Source organism: Sciurus carolinensis, chromosome 10, assembly GCF_902686445.1.
Source record: "Sciurus carolinensis chromosome 10, mSciCar1.2, whole genome shotgun sequence".
NCBI lineage: Eukaryota > Metazoa > Chordata > Mammalia > Rodentia > Sciuridae > Sciurus > Sciurus carolinensis.
This window is the reverse complement of record NC_062222.1, coordinates 4312982-4330277: the sequence shown is the minus strand read 5'-3', so window position 1 is coordinate 4330277 and position 17296 is coordinate 4312982.

Below are 17296 nucleotides of genomic sequence, written 5' to 3'. Positions count from 1 at the left end.
AACTGAGTCGGGCTCCATGGTGCAAGCCTGTAATCTCAGCGGCTTGGGAGGCTGAGGCAGGAGGATTTAAGTTCAAAGTCAGTCCCAGCACCTTAGCAAGGCTCTAAGCTTACCCAGCAAGACCCTGCCTCTAAATAAAGTATTTTAAGAAGGGATGGGATATGGCTCAGTGGTGAAGTACCCCTGCATTCAATTCCTGGTACCAAAAAAAAAAAAAAAAAAAAATTACCCAGACTGGGTTGAGACTCTGGTTCTGAATCCTCTGTCTCCTCTCACGACCATGGAAAAGGTTATTAACCTATCTGTCCCCAATTTCCTTAATGGTAAAATAGTGATTACATTCCCTTTTCAGAGAGTTGCTGTGAGGATCAACTAAAAGTAATGTGCATTTGGAATTTGGCACAGTTCTCAGTAATAAAAAATCAACTCAATTTTTAAATTAATAGATTATGAAATTTAATTTTAGATCTATAAAACAAACATCTGAATCATTTTGGTGTCATAGTGTGTCATGACCATTTTAGGAAAGAGAGCATATTTCTGTGTTCTGTATCAGAGTCTTCTGTTTTCAGCTATTAAGACCCAAGGTCCTTTCTTCCATTAAAAATCTTATGCTTATTTTTTATTCTAAGATCCTTGGCATACAATTTTAGCATGGGAAGTATATATTGGGATGTGGAGAAATTTGTCTTGACTCTATATAATTAATACACTGAAATATTCTTACAAGTAAATTATATGAATTACATTTAAAAGTCTGGCTTATATCCACAAAGTAGAATGTAAAACAAATATAAACTTAGTTTTAACAGAGAAATCAAACTTATAACCTGAAGACAGCAAGATGTATGGAGCTTATTCATACATCATACTGGAGAGTTTCTTGTCTATAGGGTGGAAGCCACAGCAAGACCATTGACCAATTCATCTATTGGGGCCTAAAATACAGAAGGATAATGTTTCTTAGTGTTGTGGGATATTTTTTCTATAGACATAAAATTTTTGTGTCATCCCAGAGAGTTACAGTGCTTTAACACTTCTTTTTACCCAAACAGATTTTAAGGGCATTGGAATGGCAAATATAGGGATAATGATGACAATTGCTGAAGAAGTCAACTTGTCAACCATCCTTGTCATCAAAAAAGCCCATGAACATGGCTCACGTTGTCACATTTCAAAAGTACAGAGTGTCACATATGCTTTTAAATTTTGCGAAGCAGCAAATTTAGCATAATCTAGTATTCTAGGTATAGTATTATGTTTGATTTACTTTTCAATACTAAAATAAATCAGAAGTCTGGCAGTGTTACTACTAACTCATATGTCATAATGGATACAACTGAGGTGTCTAGAAAAGATTGATAGTCCCCATTTATATTAAATATATGCACTATAAGCATATATTTAATCTATATGACTTAGTATATGTTTTCCTAAAAGAAATGTGAAAACGGGACCATAATTCTATTTACTGTTATGGAAAATAAAGGCTTATCATAAAGTAAAAAAGGGTTCCTCACTGTGTACATGTGAAACATTTAAAATGTAATATAATCAACTATTCATTGTTAATAAATGCTTTCTAGGATTACATCAAATTTATGAAGTTAAATTGGATGCAACTGGTGGTAAGAAGTTTTGCTTGATTTTTTTGTTTGTTTTTTGTTTTGTTTTGCTTGATTTTAACTTGCAAATCACAGCCTAAAATGTAGAGGCTGATTTGTTTTATGCCAGAGTCTATGGATATTCTTTAGTTATTTTATCAGTGTCTGTTTTCTTCTTCTAATTACAGAAGACACACTTCAAGTCAGGGAGTGTGTGGTCTGTTAGTATTGCCTCCTCCAGCAAAATTCAACAGTATCAAGGTAGAAAATTGAGTTTATTTCTGGTGCTGGGGATAGAACCCAGGGCTAGATAGTTACAGGGATATTGTTGGATGGCTGGTGTTTTATAAATTCATATTTATCAAAAAATGTAAGATATTAGTTATTTACATTCATACACACGGGAGGGAATGTGCTCACACACACACATGTATCATGAGATGCTTGTTCCTCAGAGCTAATGTCTCCTGCCTTCTTAGACCCTTCAACATGAGGAATGGCTCTAAGGCAATTTCATAATCAGGCACATACACTCTTCCCTCTCCTACTGTTCAACATTTGGCTCTTTTTTTACTCTCTTTAACAACCTGAACATAATCGAATGAGAGCAAGATCCAGTGGCCCTCCCTGCTGACTCATTCTTACAGGATGAAAGGATCTAAGTGTATTTATCACCATCTTTTTTCTCATTCATGGAGTGCTGAATTATGTCTCTGTTAATTAACTCTCGAAGGTTAATAGTGTCTCATGAAGAGGGCAAGATCCACTGTCTACCTTCAATATGCAAATGGATGCTGAAGAGGAGAAGCCAATTTCTGAGTCATTAAAACCAGTGATTAGTTCTTCCTGCTTCTTCCTTCCCTTTCCTTTTCTTATCTTAGTAGAACAGTCAAAAAAGAGAAAAATGAATGAATAAAGAAGGTAAATATTCATATTTTAAAATCATCATAGCAACCACTCAGAAATAGCTCTTTTTATACATTAAAAAAATCAAAGACACTGCATTAACTTCACATATATTTAAGAACCTTTGGGCAAAGTAGTGTGCAGTCATCAGTGAGATTAAAATGACTAAGACCCATTTCCTGCCTTTCGAACGTTTACAACCTAGGGAAGAAAGTCAGAACTGCAATAAACGAAATAAAGTATTATAAGATCCACATTAGAAGTTCAACATGGAAAGACAACTTAACCTTCAAACTCAATGTGTATGAAATGTGATTTTCATTAATATTTGGTTCTGACTCTATCCTACTGGCTAACAGACACAATCTGGGCATCTTGGCCACTTTAGGATAATTCAGGAGAGGGTTCAGGATTTTTGGTCAATTCAGGGTCTTCTTGGTCCATTGAGGGTCTGGGTCACTTTGTGGTCTGCCCTCCCACTGACCACTGGAACTGCAGCCACGTTCCAAGAGATTCATCCGTGCTCAGAACGGGGACCATCTGATCAACACATGCCCCCCTCTTCACACCCATCCCTGCTAAAAATGTCGGCTTCCCGTTGGTGCGCCGGCATTGCTTCTCCTGCCTCAGTCCTGTTCAACCACTCACTAACCACTAACGAAACAACCAGGGCTCAGGGACGCCTTCCGGAGGCACAGAGAAAGCGCTGCTGTCATGCGCGCGGTGCTGTACAGAATGGTGTGCGCCTGTCACAGCGCCCTGCTCAGCCCCTCCGTCCCTCTCCCCTCCGCTTCCGCAGCCTCTCAGCGCCTCATCTGGAAGCCGATACACGTCCTCCCTGCGCTCATAGTCCATTCTTCTCCATCCCCACGCTTTCCACTGTATTTTCCTGTAGATGAAGCCAGGAAGCCAGGGCCCAGGTGTATTCTCAGGAAACCGCCGGACCTCCTTCTCTCTACCTGCACTCTGATTCCCCCATTTCTCTATAGCCAACAAAATACTTCCTTCCCTTTCAGTGAGAAAATTTTGCTCTTATGTCCTCACTCTTTTCTCCGTGTCTCCAGAATGATTTATTGACATAAATGCTACACTCTGCATCTTACAAGGCTTAGATTTTGGGAGCTCAAATATCTAAGAGGTTATAAATCAAAGCTTTTGTTCCAGAAACTAAAACAACATTCCACCCATTATTTTGTGGAATCTTCACTCCCTTAAGGCAATGGAGGCTTCACTGCCCACTTGGGATAGCCAACAAGCTGTGAGGATAAAGGGAATTATTGGGAACAAAAGACACTTCCACTGATAATAAAGAAAGGAGTCTGAGATTTATGTATAGACTTCAGTAAGGGCAAAGAAAGGGAGTCATTTCTATCAGAGTTGGGTCCCAAGAGAGGGAAGAAGCAAAGCTAAGGCTTCACTAAAGAGCATCTTCTAAGTTGAGCTGCGAAGAATGAGGTTCCCACAGGGTATCCTCTTATGTATGTATAACCTATTCCAATAAATAAATTCAAATTTGAAACACAACAGAAGCTAGTTTATTAGGTTCATTAAGAAGGAAGCACGGCATGGTGGTACACGCCTACAATCCCAGCAGCTCAAGAGAATGAGGCAGGAGGGTCTCAAGTTTGAGGCCAGCCTGGGCATCCTAGCAAGACCATGTCTCAAAATAGAACGAAAAGGGCTGGGGATGTAGCTCCCTGGTGGAGAACCCCTGGGTTCAGTTTCCAGTACCACAAAAATAAAAGGGGGGCGGGGGAGAAGGAGAAGGAAGAGGGGAGGAAGAAAGAACAAGGAAGTGAAGCGATGGGAAATCAACAGGAGACAAGAAGGCAGGAAGGAGACTGTAGGCAACAGGAATAGCCCGGATGCAGGCGGGGAGGAAGCCTCCAGGGTTTGATTGGAGAACAGGGTGGAAGTGGGAGAGGCAGGAGCCAGGAATCAGCTTACAGCAGGCAGGACAAGGATCACGGAGGGCTCTCTGCACCCTCGTGAGGACGCTGGGCCTCGCCCTCCGTGCAACAGAACAAGAAAGCTTTAGAAACAGCTGAATAACACCGTTAGGCCTATAGCTTTAGATGAGCATTCTGATGACAACATGGAAGATGGGTTGGCAAAGCCTCATAAAAAAAGACACACTTGGGGACACTGACAACACCCAGGCAGAAACTGAGCAAACCCTGGGCGGGGCAATCATGATGGAAGGGACCAAATATGAAAAGTACTGAGTTAAGTCAGGAGCATGAAAGAGCAGTCGACTATGCCTGGTGGTTAGGGAGGCTGGGAAGCCCCCCCAACAGGCCTTCTGCAAGCTGCAGAGCCACGAAGAGGTGGGATAGAGCAGTCCAAGTCCCCAACCTCAGCACCAGGAGGCTGCTGGTGCCAAAGGCTTGAGCACCTGTGGCTACTGCAAGTCACAGAGCCCAAAGCTGGAGGGTCTTGAGACTGGTGTCCAAGGGTAGGAGAAGGGTGTCCTGGATCAGAGAGAGAAAGAGAGAAGGAATTTGCCCTGCTCTGCCTTTTTGTTCTCTCTGGTTTGGGCTCTGTCAGTGGTGCCCACCCACATGGAGGGCAGATCTTCCCTGCACAGTCCACCAGCTCACTGCCAATCTCCTCTGGATTCACCCTCACAGACACACTCCAAGTAAGGTTTTCCCAGCTATCTGGGCATCTCTTCATCTAGTCAAGATGGCACATAAAATTAATCAACAGAGTCCTTTTATTAGGCTCTCTAGATGAACTAATTTGAATATGCTACTTTTTCTCCTGCCAGGGCCTTAATTGATAAATGATAATATTAAATAAAATCGTGAATAAGATAGAGATTATAGGCAGAAGAGCTACTTTACAGACAAATAAATATAATTTCCATTCCCACTTTCTAGTGTAATCCTGTCTCTGGAGACACACAGTTATATTGATCAGAGGTTCTCAGACATGACCTACGGATCACTAAGTGTCCCTAAGACATTTTTTTTGATATTCAAGAGGTCAAAGGGATATTTCTAGAAAATGTTAAAATGTAATGTGCTTTTTAAAATTTTTTTTTTTTTTTTTTTTTTTTTTACTGTGCTGACATTTGCATTGATGGTGCAAAAGCCATAGTGGAACCAGGCTCAATGGCACATCCCAGCAACTTGGGAGGCTGAGGTAGAAGGATCGCAAGTTTGAGGCCAACCTTGGTAACTTAGCAAGACCCTTTATCAAGATAAGGTATGAGAAGATTGGGGATGTAGCTCAGTGGTAGAGGGTTCCCGGGTTCAATCCCTGGGTAAAACGGCTAGCACCTTATGTGATTCAAAGGCACCAAACTGCACTATGGTTACTGCATTTCTCACCGTCACTCACTCAAAGATTTTAAAAAGGGCCAGCCTGACCTAATAACACGCATGCTTGAATAGTGGGAAGGACCATTTGTGTTAAAATCTCCCGGTTGAACACATGTTCAGCTGCGGGCCAGAGCGTGACAGCTCCCAGTGAAGAAGGCTGGCGCTACCCAAGCTTGTAGGTGGGACTGCAACCGTTCTTCCTGGAACACCATGTTAGTTGAAAAGACGGTCGGTGGACAGACTATGGTCATTCACATTTGGATATCTGACACCTGTGTCCTCAGAAATGAAGTGAGCCTGTCCTTTCAGAGTAAACCACTGAGAGTATTTTCCAGGACAAAATTTAAACTTTCAAACAAATTAAAATATTGGGATACTAGCTTCCACCTCTGTGTATGTGGCCAACCGTTCTAAATGAGATTGGTGGCGATATTAACAATTGTTTTTTTTTCTTTTTAATATTTTCTTAGTTGTTGATGGGCCTTTATTTTATTTGTTTACATATAGTGCTAAGGATTGAACCCAGTGCCTTCCACGTGCTAGGCAAGCGCTCTACCACTGAGTCACAACCCAGCCCCAACAACGGTTATTTTTCTGATATTAAATAATGAAATGTATCTGCATAGCTCAGTGAACTCATTAATATTTTCCAAATAATAGATTCATAGTGTTACAAAATCATGCATAGATAAAAGGTCCATTCAAAGTTGAAGGTAGACCAAATAAATTTATTATAATAGACCAATTAAATTTGTTCAACCAGATCAAATAAATTTATTGTAATGGTTAATTAAATTTATTGTAAGAGTTCATTGACATTAATTTAGATTCCACTTTGAAGCTCAGGCTTTAAGATACACCATTTGCCAAGTTCAGGTGTAGTATAAAGATAAATATTTAAAATGATCTTAAAAAGCTACTAAAATACTGCGCCTTTCCCAACTTTATGTGTTAGGCTAGACTTTTTCTTTTTGCATACTTCAGTCAGACAGCACACCATAAGAGAGCATCCACAGGCAAAGAGGAGAGCGCATTGTCATCTTAGGTCAGGCATTAACGAGATTTGCAGGATATAAAACATTGAAGTTCTCTCAGAGTTTTTTGCTTTGGAAGTTAAAATTGTTTTTAAAATTACATTATTCACATTAACACGTAGTGGACTTATGGTTAAACATCACTTGCATTTTGTCTTAATCTCTAGTGTAGTGAACGTATTGCTGCATAAACACAGCTCCCAAGCTACATAAATCAGTTCTCCTGATTATTCAGTGACTATTAAAAGTGCGAAGGTGTCTAGACCAGACAACTTGGGAACCTGACATGAACAATTTGGAGGAAAAAAGTATGAGACTGACATCAACAACTTGCTCTTAGAGTTTTCAGGAGAACCGGAGGATGTTCCCTTGGCCTGTCTCCGTACTGGAGTTCCATCTCTTCAGTTCTGCCCCGATAGCTTCAAGCTAAGGGCACAACATCTCGAGGCCGCGTGGACTGACGGTCCTCCAGCCCTCCAGCTTCTCCCTCAGAGATTCAGACTCGAGGGCTTGCTGCAGGTCACTTGACTTTCTTCAACTCTAGCAAGGTGACACTGCAAAATTATCCTCTCCAGCAGGAAGACCCACATGCTTTCCCTTCTGTGTTTTCATGCCCAGTTTTCCCTGTTTCCAAGTTCTCATTGGCATTCAGTTTCAAGTGTACCAAGTTTGAAATGCTGTGTGAGATTCAAGTGAGAATACTCAGTAGAAAGCCGGGCAGGAAGAGGTGGGGCCAGGCGTGTCCCGAGGTGTCCCTTCCAGGGCAGACAACTGTGGAAGTTGAAAGTTCTAATGAGAAGGTGTGAAGAGAAAGGAGGACAAGGAGGTGAGGCCCGGGAACATCCACCTTTAAGGGGCCCATGGATGGGAATGAACCAGCAAAAGGAGGGAGAACCATGGCTTTCTGAGGAACAGGCGTTGCGACAGGACTGAAAGAGCCACAGTGTTGTCTGACACATCCACACAGGTGAGGACGGGGACTGCCATGTTTGAAGGTTATGGTGACCAGCAAAACAGCATCTGGCAGGGCTGTGCAGGTAGAAGCTAGATGACAAGAAGCTTCAGAGAAAACACAGGGCAAGAAGTTGGAAACTGCAGCTCACGACTATAATCCCAGTGACTAGGGAGGCTGAGGCAGGAGGATCGCAAGTTCAAGACCAGCCTCAACAACTTAGCAAGGCCTTAAGCAACTTAGTGAGACCCTGCCTCAAAATTAAAAAAAGATAAAAGGGCAGGGGTTGTGCCTCAGAGGTTAAATCCCCTGGGTGTAATCCCTGGTACCAAAAACAAGGAAGGAGGAGGAGGGAAGCTGTTGGAAACATTAGACTCGGCCTAGTATGTCCAGAAGTTTGAAGTTAAATGCAGAAGCCAACAATTCCACACTCACATTTCTTGTTCTGCTTATGAGTGTACTTGATGTTGTTCTGTTTTTGTTTTGCTATTGAGAAAAAAGAAGGAAAAAACCAAGACTGAGGAGCTGTGTAAGGGGAGCCATGCGGGCTCTGCGCTGGGGCTGCCCTAACAGACCACCTTGGACTGGTTTGTGCACAATTTGTCCAGAAGGCCAAGGTCAGGTGCCAGCAGGGTTGGTGCCTAGTGTGGCCACTCTCCGTGACTTGCAGACGGCTGCCTCCCTGCTGTGCCTGCACTTGGCCTTTCCCTGTGCAGCCACATGCCTGCCTGTGTCCCTTCCAGCTCTTCGTTTCAAGGTCACCCATGCTACTGGCTCGGGGCCCCGTGTGTGTGAACTCATTAACCTTTAATTCCTGCCTTAAGGCCTGGTCTCCAAATTCCACTGCCTTGGGAATAAGAGCTTTAATATATGAATTTTTTGGAGGCGGGTGCGAAGAGGGCACAACTCAGAAGGATACCTAATACTAATTGGAGGGTCAGAGGTTTAGTGATCTGACTTTGAAAGATGAAAAGGAGACACAAAAAACCAACAGGTGAGAATGAGCGTTAGGTCAGAGCAGATGCGGAAGAACGTGGGAAAACAGGTGGCACTGGGAGGGTCGCCAGTGGGTGAGCTACGTAGTCAGGCAGAGGATGAGGGGGATGATCTTGAAAGGGAGACCCAGCAGTCACATCACTCTGGACACCTGTGAACACTGCTGTTACATCAGGGACCGTCCCAGCAGAGTTACACAGGTAATCAGGGATACAATGCTTGGTACACATTCAGCAGAAGCTTTTTTCTGAGGAATTTTATTGTACAAACATTCCTACAATGAAGAATGAACCTGATAATTCCCATGAGTTGCCCCCAGTTGGCATAAGAAGCCTCACATCTGAGTTTCTCATCTTCTCTGATAGGCCTTGCTCTCCCGGAGAATCCAACAGAGCTTCAATCCCAGGCCCTACTACACGTCATTTGATTTCATTAGTCCTTTTCAGGTAAGAGTCAGTGTTAGTAATGTAAAGGAGGGTGCATCTGCAGGAAGGGACACATCAAATCCAGGTGGTTTCTGCAGAGGCATTGGCTTGCGCTCTGGACTTCAACCCAAGGTACAGATTTCCTGTGTACCACTGAGGTTCGAAATGTTCTCGTAAACTCAAATACCAGGACGAGATTTGAAGCCAGGGAGAGTCAGAGAGAATCCAAGCAGTGAATTTTTCTATTGCCTTTGCTGGCTCTGAGGAAGGAGGGGCACCTGTGCGAAGGAGTGTGAGTAATCCCCAGAAAGTGACACCGTCCTCTTGCAGACAGGAAAAGGGGACTTCAGGGGAGAGCCGCGAAGAAATGGGCCTGCGGGGCGCAGTCAGCCCATAACCTGGGCAGGCCTGCAAGGACCTCCAGGTGAGACCCACGGCTGAGATCTTCTTTCTGTCTCTGAGACCCTGGCAGAACCCGCTTGAGCCACGTCAAACTTCTGACCTGGAGGACTGTTCGACAACAATTCGTGCTGTTTTAAGTCACTACATTTGTGGTAATTTGTTACACAGTGATTGAAAACTGCTACTAGCATTCGTCTCTAAACATGGGAAAATTGAATCTAACTGGGGAAACTCCTTTTACGTTAGGTCCCCAGGCCTGGGAAGACCCTTCGTGGTGCTCCTCTCTGACCCCTGGGAGCTTCTCGGTCCTGTGTGGAAGGGAGCTTGTCCACCCCGCCCCTGCCAGGAGAGCTGGAAGGTTCTGAGCGTCTCCCTGTGCCATGAGATCTGTCCCTGTCAGTTCCCGCGAGCAGCTCTCCTGCTGATGAGACAGTCTCAGCCCCTTGCGGGCCCGTGTGGATTCCTCAGCTTCATCTCCTGAGACAGAACATGTGCTCTCACCTTGCTGAGGTCATTCCTTTTCCATTTGCAGCTTCTTCTGGGGCAGTTGAGGAGAACGCCAAGAAGCTCCCTGGAGGCTCTCTGGGCGCATTGGGAAGGCCCAGGGGGCATGCATACCTGGCACCCCCAGTGTTGTGTGCGCTGACCTTCCCATCTTTCCGGAATTGCAGCAGAAGGCTGCACAGTCACACCTTCAGCTTTTTTTCCTACACTTCTAGAGCAATCTCTTGATTTTAGCACCTTTTCCCATCTGTAAAGGCAAAGAGGATGAGGATTTCCCACATTGACAAATCTTGGTTCCTTTCTAACAGCTCTTTCCTCAGTTTCTCTCTCTCTCTCTCTCTCTCCCCTCAAATTTTACTCTAAGCAGAAAGAAGAAAACAGCTTTCACCTCAACACTTTCAACACTTTGCTTAGACCTCTCCTCAACCCAACATCCAAGTTCATCATTTACAAGTTCTGCCTTTCCATCCACTGCAGTTTCAGTAACTTGCTGCTATCTTTCTCTGAGCACTTCCCAGTCATGCTTTTAGGGTCCATATTTAAAGCAATCTAGGCTTTCTTTTTCTTATTATTCCCCTCAAAATTCCAGCAGCCTTAGTTCTCCACCAGATTCCAAAACCCTCTGCACATATTTGAGGATTTGTCATGGTAGCACAGCTGGTACCAAAATCTCATGAGTGCTCCATTGCCACAGTACCTATGATCACAAACTTGCACACTTAAAAGATGACCCACTTATTATCTCCCAGTTTCTGTGCACCAGGAATCCAGCGGGGCTCAGCTGAGTTCCCAGCTCCTTGACTCCTTGAGTTGGGAACTCAGCTGAGCCCCACTTGATTCAAGGTGCTGCTGGCTGTGTTTCCTTCTGGAACTTCAGGTCCTCGTCCAGGCCCCTTCCTGTGACTGGTGGAGTCCATTCCTTGCTGTTGCAGACTGAGGTTCCCATTCCTTCTGGGCCTTTGGGCAGTGGTCACTCTTGGCTCCTTGAGCCCTTCTCCAGTCCATACCCACAGTCCTCTCCCTCCTCAAGGTCAGCCACCATGCGGCAAAACAAAGTAGAACAAAGATTCTCCTGGACAGCCACTGCCAAGGTGGTTTAGTTCTATAGTACTGCTTGAACTGGGACTTCTCTCCATGTAATTGAGTGTACAATAAGTGGGCTCCGGATATAACGCCGTGCCCTTTCCCATAATCGTCCCCACTCGGATCTGAGCGCATACTTTGATTAAGCTACTTTTTCCTCTACAGCCCAGGAGGCTGTATGTGGTATCAAATCACAGCACCTTGTTTCTCCTGAAGTTCAGGAACTGTGCCAGTGTTTCTTTTATATAACTTGTGTACATATCTGAAAGTCTTGCTTTTATCTTATCAATCCCAGACTACAGACTGAAGTGCCAGGCACTTACATAGGTGACATTTCTAAATTCTTCTGGAAGCAAATAATGAATGCACATAAAAATCAAATAAAAATAAAAATATTCTTCATTGATTTCACTTTAAAGTTAGCCAAATTAAACTACCATGTATTATAAAATCAGTTCACCTTACAAAAATTCTATTGAAAAGAAAGGTATCTTGAGAAGATTTAACTGATGCCAATTATTAAGTTATAGTAATTATAAAATTATTTTTGCAAAATGGTCATATGCTTCAACACATTTTTTAATAACATTAATTAAGCAACAATTCTGCTTTCTTCTTTAAAGGAAGCTCCTTCAACTACCCATGATTGCAGAAGATAAAAACTATTTGCTTTTAACCTCCTCAGATTAAAAGAATGTAATCAGAGACAGAATGACAAATTGATTAAAATAAAAATCTTTTTAGAACTTTTTAGAACTTGAAAGTGCTATCATCTTGTTATGAGTAATGTTCCATTTGAAGTCAAACAAAATACTTTCTAAAAATTATGAGTCTCTGTTCAACTAACATACTTCAAGTTTCTCAGTCTTCATGTCTTTAAAATTGTGCTATAGTAAGAATGTAATTTTTAATAAATACAGAATCTAACACTGAAAAAAAGTCAGTATAGATGGACATAGGTTTTGATCTCAATTGTGGTTTTCCTGTTTATTTCTGTTAAGCTGTACCTTGAATTAAATCCATAACAATGGAAGCTGTTTAAAGCAGGCCATCCTGATCTGAGGTAACATTACAAGATCAGCCTTCTTTAAAATTAACAGAGAACTGGTGTACGTATGCTTTTTGTTTTTCTCTGGTGGAGAATTAATATTATATATCAAGTTTTCAAAGATTTCCATTTGTGGTATTTAAAAAATATGACGATAATTTTGTGAACCTTACTGAACAGCGATGGGATGTGCCCTGCAACCGCTGAAGATGCTGGGCTGTCCTTGTGAACTGCCTTGACTTTTATGAGATGGGACAGGAAGCCAGGTGAGGAGTTCCAGAATCTAGACTTCACAAGGTTTCAAGAGTTCCCCAGCTCTTGTGCAACACTGGACCACCGGGCAGAGGAGGAGCCCGGGGAGAAGGCCCTCCCAGCTGCTGGCCCACAGTGGCCGTGACAGCCCCTGAAGTGCCTCGAGGGAGCCACCAATTGGACACAGCACAGTGAGAAGTCATGGGTGGGGTTGTTTTCAGCCTCTAGGCTTCAGGTTAAAGTGTTCAGTGCAACCACAGACACCAAAATTCTAATCCCCCACCAAAGGCTGGTGCAGGGACAGAAAACGAGTCCTCTTTCAAAAACTTCACTTTTCCACAGAGCCTTCTTGAGCAAAATGCTATAAACAAAAAGACTCTGTGGCTGCATGTGGGCATTGTCTTGCATGTCACCACTGAAGCCTGAGATGCTGGTCTATAGGTCTGTCACGTTCTTCTGGTTTGCTTGCCTTCTCCGTGGAGGCAATGTAATATCTGAATAATGATTGATTGTTCTGCTTTACTGATTCATTAAAGTGTACTTACATAAACAGCAGTAGTTCTGGATTTCATTTTAACCCCTTCAACTATTAGTAGGGGAAATCAAAATACACATTAAATATTACTTGCTACGAAGGGATTCTTACGGCATGTACTATCTCCAGTCTGATAAGTGCATAAATTCCTAAATGTGCTCCAACTGAAGTAGGAGGTAGTGCTTCCAACTCAGCAGTCACTAACAGCAGTCAGTAATCACTTAAGACAAATGGTTTTCCTTGTCAATCAGTGAGCTTTCCAAATTGTCATGTGATGCTAAATATTTAGCTTAAATTTACACACACATTTTCATTGAAATACATTTTTAAAAACTCCTTCAGTCATCTCACCATCTGTTTTTCTACAAGATTTTCCTTTTCACCATTAATAATGTCTTTATTGATTTTTTATCATTGTAATAGAAAGTTTCATTTTAGTAAAAATTTTTAAATAAATTTCATCCTCAAATTTGGAATTTTAAAACGAGCGAAACAGAACTATTTGATGAATCTCGGATTAAAGGCAAACACTCTTGCCATAAGCCAAAAAGAGCTTGAGATCATTAATTTTCTCTGGTAGAATTTTCCCCAGTATCTAAAAGTCCAAAAGGAATCTTGATACCTGTTCTAATTTCTTGGTGCATCTATCACTTGAGAAAAGAGCACAACCCCTTCCTGGGCATCTAGTCCTCCTTCCCCAGAACTCAATTCATTTGAACTATTTTGAGAATATGCGTGCACGAAAATCCTGTTTCCTTGGCCTTCCGATATTCCTTCTTTGACAGTCCTCAGCCCTGGCTTACTCTCGTTATCTGATTCTCTATTTCTGCTCCAAACATGCTGAGCATTTTAGAGAACGTCACACAGTCCTAACTGGCTTCCGAAGAGGCTTCTTTCACTTCTTACCAGTAGAACCCTGGTAAGCACCAATGTGTCCAGAAAATGCAGTCTATTTCTCTGCCTACCTTGCAGAATTCTGGCAACTCTGATGAATTCACAGACAAGTTTTCCTTTGCTGATTTGGGCCCCCTCCACTCAACTCCTACCCTTCCGTCTCTGTCCTGCTTGTTGTGGGTACGAAACGCTTTGAGACCAACTATCCTGGTTAACTGAGGAGGTTCCCCAGATGCGGGGCTTTTACTTGAAACAGGGGCAGCAACCCCAGGCAACCTGGAACAAGTTTATCATTCAATAGGAGGTGACGATGAAGACAAAGCTACATAGTCAGAATGGCAGAAGAGAGACATCAGGGGTGGTTTCTGATGGCTTTGTAGATACTATATAAACTAGGCCTCCCAACTTTTTAATGCCCAAGAGAAACACACCCTCATAATCAAACCATTGTTTGGGGGCTTCGTTATGTATACAAACATAACCTCCAACTACATTCCCAACCTTGATACGCTCCAGTCCCTGAGAAATGCATCATAGTCCTTTTGAATAATGTCACCTGGAGTTGTGCCGTACATAGCCTGTGCAGCTATCTGTGGTGACCCTACACTGTCCTCAAACTATGAAACTCCTAACATTCAAATGACGACTTCACCTTAAAGTCAGTTCAAAGACATACTCCCTCTAGATGTTTCTCCAAGGCATAATTCCTTTTTTTTATTCCATGTGGTCTGTTAGACAAAAGGATTCCATCTTTATTTTTTTTAATATTTATTTATTTATTTATTTATTTATTTATTTATTTATTACTGGGAATCTCACTGAGTTGCTCAGGGCCTTGCTTAGTTGCTGAGGCCGGCTTTGAACTCACAATCCTCCTGCCTCAGTCTTTCACCACACCCAGCTTCCTGGTTTTTTTAGATTGTGGGTCTCTAAACGCAAAGTTCACTTGCTCTAGGCTTTTAATACGCCTGATTTGACTGAAGAAAATTTCTGTTTTATTATCTTTTTGAGGTTGCAACCATAAATGTGGTGGAACTCTTGCGTGCCATTCCATGAGGCCGTGCATGGAAGTTTTCACTTGCAGTGTCCTGGGAACACTCAAATATTTTGGATGTGGAACATTTTGGATTTCAGATTTCTGGACTGGGGATGCTCAGCCACTGAGTGCGGAACACTAAGCTGTCTATGGTTTCCACCCCATGGTGTTTAAGTTATTGGTACTATGCAACAAGCCACCCCACCACGCGGAGCCTCAAAACAGCACTGGCCTTATCAGCCCATTTCTGTGGTTCCCAGAACTCGGCTGGACGGTTCTTTCCCTGGTCTCTCTTGGGATTCTTCATAAAGTCGCGGCTCACAGTGGTGGAGGCTGGAGTCATCTGAGGACCCCAGTGCCAGCCGGGCTATGGGCTGGCTGGGCCTCTTCCTCTCCCTGTGGCCTCCTAGTAGGGCTGCTCTGTAGTGCTGTTGAAGGTGGGGGCCAGATCTCTTATTGACAGTTTCTAAGAGGGAGCACCCCAAGGTGCTGGAAACCATTGTCCTCCTCTCATGGAGGCCTGAGTTGATGCCCCGGCATTCTGCCACACGCCAGGGACACTGGCCCACAAGCTACAGTGGGAGGGGACTACTTAGGGACATCAACTGCAGGAGGCACAGTTTGCTGGAGCATCTTGAGAGTCTAGCTACCAAGTGCAGCTAGCTGCCGGGAGGAGTATAAAAACATCGCTTCCTTCTTCAAGAGTGTAGGAATCTAACTGTGCTTCTCAGAGGATAATTGCAGGGTGGCATTTCCAATGTTCCTGGCACAGCCATCAATCCTGACAAGCCATTGTGCTTCGTAGCTAAGACACCTGGCGTACAGGGCTCTTCAACCAACTCAGTCTAGACTCGGGATTCCAGTTACAAACGTCTGTCAGAAAAAAAGAAAAAATTTAAACAGAAAAAGCTTAGTCAAAATTAAATAAGAAAAAGAAAATTTAACTCCCCAAAGGAATGATCATATGTTAGGCTGACTGAGAGTGTTCAGAAATATCTAGATGGAACTGAGCAGTGGGAAGTTTACTCGTGTCACCATGGTGGCCATTTCACCTCCGGCCTACCTTGGACCACCAGGTGAAACTTTCTGAGAAACCGAGGACCCTGTGTGGGGCTTTTGGCACTGCTCTGTCCTGGGCTGTCCCCATCTGAGTCATCGCCACAGGGAAATGTGACTCAGTACCCTGCCAGCTCTGTGGGATGGAAAGCATGGGACTCCCAGGAGCCTCTGTGGCCCCAGGAAAATGTCTTATGGGACTCCCCCACAGAGGCTGCGATCGTTTATTTTTGTGCTTTCTAGAACATTATACTAATCTTCCGAATCAATCTGATATACCTTCCTGAGGTCACCAGTGCTAAGGCATGCCTATTTAGCAAGTTACAGAGATTTGGGAAAAGAAAAAAAGGAGGTGTGGATTTAGAAGACAGAGAGACTGAGGACAAGAAATAATCTCTTTTATTTTCTTGAGAATTTGTCACGTTAATAATAAATTGTGCACAACAAGTCAAGTGAGTAATTTATCTCATTCACAGAAACCTCATCAGAGAATGCATAGTGGACATAATAAATTATGAAAGTTCACCTTAGCAAATGACATTTACCATTAGGTTCAAAGTAGTATAATTATATGCAATTATTGCTATTATTATATAGGCCCACATGACACAGGGGTCAGGAATGTAGCTTATTACGAAGTCAGCTTCTGCTAGTCTTGGACATGTAAAATGTAGTTCAGAGAAAGCTTATGAATGACATTTATCAGTATGAGAGACCTGACGACAGGGTGAGGGTGACTTTGTGGTTGGCGTTTGGAGATCCTTTAAACTACACAGAAGAGGAGGTAGAAAAATCAGTTATGAGAATCCAATGGACAAACATACATCAGGAGATTCTAATTTCCTTTTTAAAACACCTTGTGTATGTGAGGGATGGACAGAAATATGAATTTGAGATTCATCATATCATGTGTACTGTAGGTGTAATTCTTGGGTCTACTGAGATTTTGCTCTATCTTAAGAGCCTAAAGAATAAAGATAAACATTGTAACCAGCTACTTGATAATCAGAGCTAGCAAGTCTTCATTCTGCTTAGCTGGTGATTCTGCAAAACGAATCTTATTTGGGACTTCTTTTAATTCTTCGAAGGAGAGGCCTATTTCTTCCACATTTTTAAAGTAAGAAACCATTTTAAGACATGCTTTCAAGAACAGGACTGAATAGAGCTGACTACTAGTATTTTTTAAATGTGAAATTTAAGTAAGTGTTCTTTTAAAAGACTATTTAAGAGAGTGACCACAACT